Source organism: Globicephala melas, chromosome 11, assembly GCF_963455315.2.
Source record: "Globicephala melas chromosome 11, mGloMel1.2, whole genome shotgun sequence".
Classification (NCBI taxonomy): Eukaryota; Metazoa; Chordata; class Mammalia; order Artiodactyla; family Delphinidae; genus Globicephala; species Globicephala melas.
In genome coordinates this window covers 49,177,333-49,184,577 of record NC_083324.2, presented here as the reverse complement: position 1 = coordinate 49,184,577, position 7,245 = coordinate 49,177,333, and positions in this window count along the sequence as shown.

Here is a 7,245-nt window from a genome sequence, read left to right as displayed (position 1 = left end):
GTGGAAATAACTGCCACAGAGCAGAAATAAAAAAGAATGAAGTGAGGACAGTCTCAGAGACCTCTGGGACAACATAAAATGCACCAACACTTGAATTATAGGGGTCCCAGAAGAAGAAGAGAAAGGGAAAGAGAAAGTCTGAGAAAATATTTGGAGAGATTATAGTTGAAAATTTCCCTAACATGGGAAAGGAAAAAGCCACCCAAGTCCAGGAAATGCAGAGAGTCCCATATAGGATAAACCCAAGGAGAAACACTCCACAACACATATTAATCAAACCAACAAAAATTAAATACAAAGAAAAAAATATTAAAAACAGCAAGGGAAAACAACAAATAACATATAAGGGAATCCCCATAAGGTTATCAGCTGATTTTTCAGCAGAAACTCTACAAGCCAAAAGGGAGTGGCAGGATATATACAGAATGGGAGAAAATATTTGCAAATGAAGCAACTGACAAAGGATTAATCTCCAAAATTTACAAGCAGCTCATGCAGCTCAATAACAAAAAATCAAACAACCCAATTCAAAAATGGGCAGAAGACTGGAATAGACATTTCTCCAAAGAAGATATACAGATTGCCAAGAAACACATGAAAGAATGCTCAACATCATTAATCGTTAGACAAATGCAAATCAAAACTACAATGAGATATCATCTCACACCGGACAGAATGGCCATCATCAAAAAATCTAGAAAAAATAAATACTGGAGAGGGTGTGGAGAAAAGGGAACCCTCTTGCACTGTTGGTGGGAATATAAATTGATACAACCACTGTGGAGAACAGTATGGAGGTTCCTTAAAAAACTAAAAATAGAACTACCATACGACTCAGCAATCCCACTACTGGGCATATACCCTGAGCAAACCACAATTCAAAAATAGTCATGTACCAATATGTTCATTGCAGCTCTATTTACAATAGCCAGGACATGGAAGCAACCTAAGTGTCCATCATCGGATGAATGGATAAAGAAGATGTGGCACATATATACAATGGAATATTACTCAGCCATAAAAAGAAACGAAATTGAGTTATTTGTAGTGACGTGGATGGACCTAGAGAGTCTGTCATACAGAGTGAAGTAAGTCAGAAAGAGAAAAACAAATACCATATGCTAACACATATATATGGAATCTAAGGGAAAAAAAAGGTTATGAAGAACTTAAGAACCTAGGGGTAAGATGGGAATAAAGACACAGACCTACTAGAGAATGGACTTGAGGATATGGGGAGGGGGAAGGGTAAGCTGTGACAAAGTGAGAGAGTGGCATGGACATATATACACTACCAAATAGAAAATAGCTAGCTAGTGGGAAGCAGCTGCATAGCACAGGGAGGTCAGCTCGGTGGCTTGTGACCACCTAGAGGGGTGGGATAGGGAGGGTGGGATGGAGGGAGATGCAAGAAGGAAGATATATGGGAACATATGTATATGTATAACTGATTCACTTTGTTATAAAGCAGAAAGTAACACACCACTGTAAAGCAATTATACTCCAATAAAGATGTTAAAAAAAAAAAGTGATGAAAGTGAAAAACCTACAACCAAGATTACTCTACCCAACAAGGATCTCATTCAGATGCGATGGAGAAATCAAAACCTTTACAGACAAGCAAAAGCTAAGAGAATTCAGCACCACCAAACCAGCTTTACAACAAATACTAAAGGAACTCCTCTAGGCGGGAAACACAATAGAAGAAAAAAGACCTACAAAAACAAATCCAAAACAACTAAGTAAACGGTAGTAGGAACATACATATTGCTAATTACCTTAAATGTAAATGGATTATATGCCTAAACCAAAAGACACAGACTGGCTGAATGGGTACAAAGACAAGAGACATATATATGCTATGTACAAGAGACCTACTTCAGACCTAGGGATACATACACACTGAAAGTGAAAGGTTGGAAAAAGATACTCCATGCAAATGGAAATCAAAAGAAAGCTGGAGTAGCAATACTCATATCAGACAAAATAGATGTTAAAGACTGTTACAGGAGGCAAGGCAGGATACTACATAATGATTAAGAGATCAATCCAAGAAGAAGATATAACAGTTACAAATATTTTTGCACCTACGTAGGAGTACCTCAGTATATAAGGCAAATGCTAACAGCTATAAAACAGTAACACAATTATAGTGTGGGACTTTAACACCCCATTTACACCAATGGACAGATCATCCAGACAGAAAATTAATAAGGAAACAAGCCTTAAATGACACATTACACCAGATGGACTTAATTGATATTTATATGACATTCCATCCAAAAGCAGCAGAATACACGTTTTTCTCAAGTGCACACGGAACATTCTCCAGTATAGATCACATCTTGGGTCACAAATCAAGCCTCGGTAGATTTAACAAAATTGAAATCTTTTCAAGCATCTTTTCCAACCAAAACACTATGAGGTTAGAAATCAATTACAGGGGAAAAAAAACTATAAAAAAAACCAAACACACGTACAGTAAACAATATGTTACTCAGTAACCAAAAGATCACTGAAGAAATCAAAGATGAAATCAAAAAGATACCTAGAAACAAATGACAATGAAAACACAACAACCCAAAACCTATGGGATGCAGCAAAAGCAGTTCTAAGAAGGAAGTTTATAGCAATACAGTCCTACCTCAGGAAACAAGAAAAATCTCATAAAGAACCTAACCTTACCACTAAAGCAGCTAGAGAAAGAAGAAGAAAACCCCAAAGTTAGTAGAAAGAAAGAAATCATAAAGATCAGAACAGAAATAAATGAAATAGAAATGAAGAAAACAGTAGCAAATATCAATGAAACCAAAAGCTGCTTCTTTGAGAAGATAAACAAAATTGATAAACCTTTAGCCAGACTCACCAAGAAAAAGGAGAGGACTCAAATCAATAAAATTAGAAATGAAAAAGGATAAGTAACAATTGACACAGCAGAAATACAAAGGATTTTAAGGGACTACTACAAGCAAATATATGCCAATAAAATGGACAACCTGGAAGAAACGGACAAATCTTAGAAAGGTACAACCTGACAAGACTGAACCAGGAAGATATAGAAAATATGCACAGACCAATCACAAGTAATGAAATTGAAGCTGTGATTAAAAAATCTTCCAACAAATAAAAGTCCAGGACCAGATGGCTTCACAGGTGAATTCTATCAAACGTTTAGAGAAGAGCTAACACCATTCTTCTCAAACTCTTCCAAAAATTTGCAGAAGGAGGAACACTCCCAAACTTATTCTATGAAGCCACCCTCACCCTGATACCAAAAACAGACAAATGTCACAAGAAAACAAAATTACAGGCTAATATCTCTGATGATCATAGAGCAAAAATCCTCAACAAAATTCTAGCAAACAGAATCCAGCAACACATTAAAAGGATCATACACCATGTTCAAGTGGGATTTATCCCAGGGGAGCAAGGATTCTTAAATATATGCAAATCAGTGTGATACAACATATTAGCAAATTGAAGGGGAAAAACCATATGACCATCTCAATAGATGCAGAAAAAGCTTTTGACAAAATTCAACACCCATTTCTGATAAAAAACTCTCCAGAAAATGGGCATAGAGGGAACCTACCTCAACATAATAAAGGCCATATATGACAAACCTACAATGAACATCCTTGTTAATGGTGAAAAACTGAAAGCATTTCCTCTAAGATCAGGAACAAGACAAGAGTGTTCATGCTCACCACTGTTAATTCAACATAGTTTTGGAAGTTCTAGCTGCAACAATCAGGGAAGAAAAAGAAATAAAAGAAATCCAAATTGGAAAAGAAGAAGTAAAACTGTCACTGTTTGCAGATGACATGATACTACACGTTGAAAATCCTAAAGATGCTACCAGAAAACTACTAGAGTTAATCAGTGAATTTGGTAAAGTTGCAGGATACAAAATTAATACACAGAAATCTCTGATCCAGTGGCTAAGACTCTGTGCTCTCAATGCAGGGGGCCCGGGTTCGATACCTGGTCAGGGAACTAGATCCCACGTGCCACAACTGAGAGTTCATGTACCACAACTGAGTGTTCACATGCTGCAACTAAAGATCCCTCATGCTGCAATAAAGATCCTGCATGCCATAACTAAGACCTGACGCAACCAAATAAATAAATATTTTTTAAAAAAGAAGAAAAAAGCTGACAAGCTGAAAATAAATGACTTTCCTCCAATTCATCAAAGAATTGAAATCAGGACAAAGTACCACCCTGAAATCTGGAAAGATAGGCAAATACAGAGAATCTCTGTTGAAACAGAGAATCACAGCCAAGTTTCATCTTACGTGGATCAGAAATTTCTGAAGCCATCAACTGGTGGGAAAGCTTAAAGTCATTGTGACAAATTGCTGGAGGGTGAATACAGCTGAGATGAGTGAAAACTCTGGAGTACCTAATATTAAGGGAGACCCCACATTCTTCCAGGAGCACCACCGAGTTCACATGATAAAAAGTAAAGAAAAGTCTCCTGGTGTTTCTGACAGAGGGAGGAGAAAAGTTACCTTTTTGAAATATGCAGGTAGCATTCTCCACAGCAAAGGTCTACTCTCCACAGGAAAGGACTTCACCAGATCTTTATCTGACCTGAGGAAAGAATAATTATCCAACTCTAATACCCAGGAGCCTTCTATCTCTCCTAAGGGGAGTAGAAAAAGCTGAGATGTGCTTGTGCGGGTCAGAATTCAGGGACACAGAGCCACTAAAAGACTGAGATTTAATCACAAAATTGTAAAATCCTTCCCCTCCCTGTACCTCAACAGGGATTGAGTAAAATAACAATGGATTACAGCTGAAAGAGCTAAAGACACAGATTCTATTTAAGGAGTTGTCAGGGAAACCCAAAGACAACAGGGGAGACAAAAACAAGGACACTGCAGGAAACTGAAGCTTCTCTAACAAATATAGCAAACACTAAACACAGCCAACTCCTGGCCAGATTAGCATACACCCTGCTTACCTCCCTTCGTGTTACCCAATACACTGAAAGGAAAAAGCTCACCATTTCCTCTAATGTCAGTACTACTGGCCACCAAATGTGGGGGTCTTTTACCACACCAACCAGTTCCTCAACATCAGCCACGTGTACAATTCAATTCAGTTTTGACACTATCTACCTGGAGTAAGCATCAGATGCTACAGGTTAAGGGCTCAGTTCCACAAGATTGCCTTCACTTCAGATGCCAGTCACAAGTCCCAGGTTGTCATCTGTACCTCTGACTGACACTATAAATCAGGGTTACCTCAACCACCCCCTTGGGTTTGATAATTTGCTAGAATGGCTCACAGAAGTCAGGGAAATATGCTTACTGGTTTATTGTAAAATGATACAACTCAGGAACATCCAAGTAGAAGAGATGTGTAGGGCCAGGTTTAGAGGAAGGGGCACAGAGCGTCCATGCCTTCTCTGGGCGTGCAACCTTCCAGTACCTCAATTTGTTCACCAACCCAGAAGCTCTCAGAACCTCATAGACCAGAGATTTTTATGGAGGCTTTGTCACATAGGTATGACTGAGGATTAACTCAATCTCCAGCTCCTATCCCCTCCCTTGAGGATGGGGAGTGGGGCTGAAAGTCCCAAGCTTCTTATCATGGCTTGGTCTTTCTGATGACCAGCTCCCAATCTAAAGCTATCCAAGAGCCCACCAAGAGCTTCCTCATTAGAACAATACACTCCTGTCACTCAGGAAATTCCAAGGGATTTACAAACTCTGTCAGGAACTGGGGTCAAAGACCAAATATTAGAACAAAAGATGTTATTAGCACCTTTATTGCTTAGGACATTACAGAGGTTTTAGGATCTCTGGCCAGGAGCCAGGATGAAGACCAAAATATGCATTTCTTATGAATCACATCATAATCATGTTCAACTTTCAACAACAGCAACAAAAATGCTTGAAAGACAAGAAAAAAATAGTCTACAGAGATAAAGCAAGCATCAGAACCAGACTCAAATATTAGTCAGATTTTGCAATTACCCTGGAGAAAACTACAATCATTATGATTAATATGTTAAGAACTGCAATGGAAAAAGTACACAGCATGCAAGAATAGATGAGTAATGTAATAGAGAGATGGAATCTCTAAGAAAGAATTACAAGGAAATGCTATAAACCAAAAACATTAACAGAGGGCTTCCCTGGTGGCACAGTGGTTAAGAATCTGCCTGCCAATGCAGGGGACACAGTTTCGAGCCCTGGTCCGGGAAGATCCTACATGCCACGGGGCAACTAAGCCCGTGCACCACAACTACTGAGCCCGCATGTCTAGAGCCCATGCTCCACAACAAGAGAAGCCACCACAGTGAGAAGCCCACGCACCACAATGAAGAGTAGCCCCCACTTGCCACAACTAGAGAAAGCCTGTGTGCAGCAACAAAGAACCAAAGTAGCCAAAAATAAATAAAGTAAATAAATTTATTTTTAAAAAAACACTAACAAATTAAGAATGCTTTTAATGGGCTCATCAGTAGACTGGTCACCATCAAGGCAAGAATCAAGGATTTAAAGCTATGTCAGTAGAAAATTCCCAAACTGAAGTACACATAGAAAGAAATATTCAAAACAACCACCACCACCAAAATCAAACAGACAAAAAACACCTGACCAAAACATGCAAGAATTATGGGACAGTATCAGAAGGTGTAACATATGTATAATTGGAATACCAAAGGAGGAGAAAAAAACAACAGAGAGGATGTATTTGAAATAATAATGTCCATGAATTTTCCAAAACTAATGACAGACACCAAACCATAGGTCCAGGAAGCTCAGAGAACACCAAGCAGGAAAAATACGAAAAATCTACATACAGATGTTGGCAGAAAACCAAAGGGAAAGTCTTAGAATGTGGTGCAGTTCTCAGCAAAGTTTGATAAATCTGATGGGGAGTCCCTGAGTCAAAGTTACCTTTTAGAGGAATCCCATGTCTTCCAGGAACAGGGCTGCCACACTCAGTCTTTGCTGAGAGCAGCCCATGAAACAAGTGGCTTCCACATGAACACAGTAATGAATTTCAGGACCCAGTAGTTGGGGTGATGGGTCAATTATGCTCTTTACAGCTAGAGACCCGAGAGACCCATTTTAATGGCTGACACACTGTACTATGATTAAAATGTTCAATTCACTAAGAACATAAAACAATTCTAAAAATTTATATAAATTATTCCCATAACATATAAAGGAAAAGAATCATTTAACTAGAGAAACATACCTCTACCATGTAGATTTCACCACA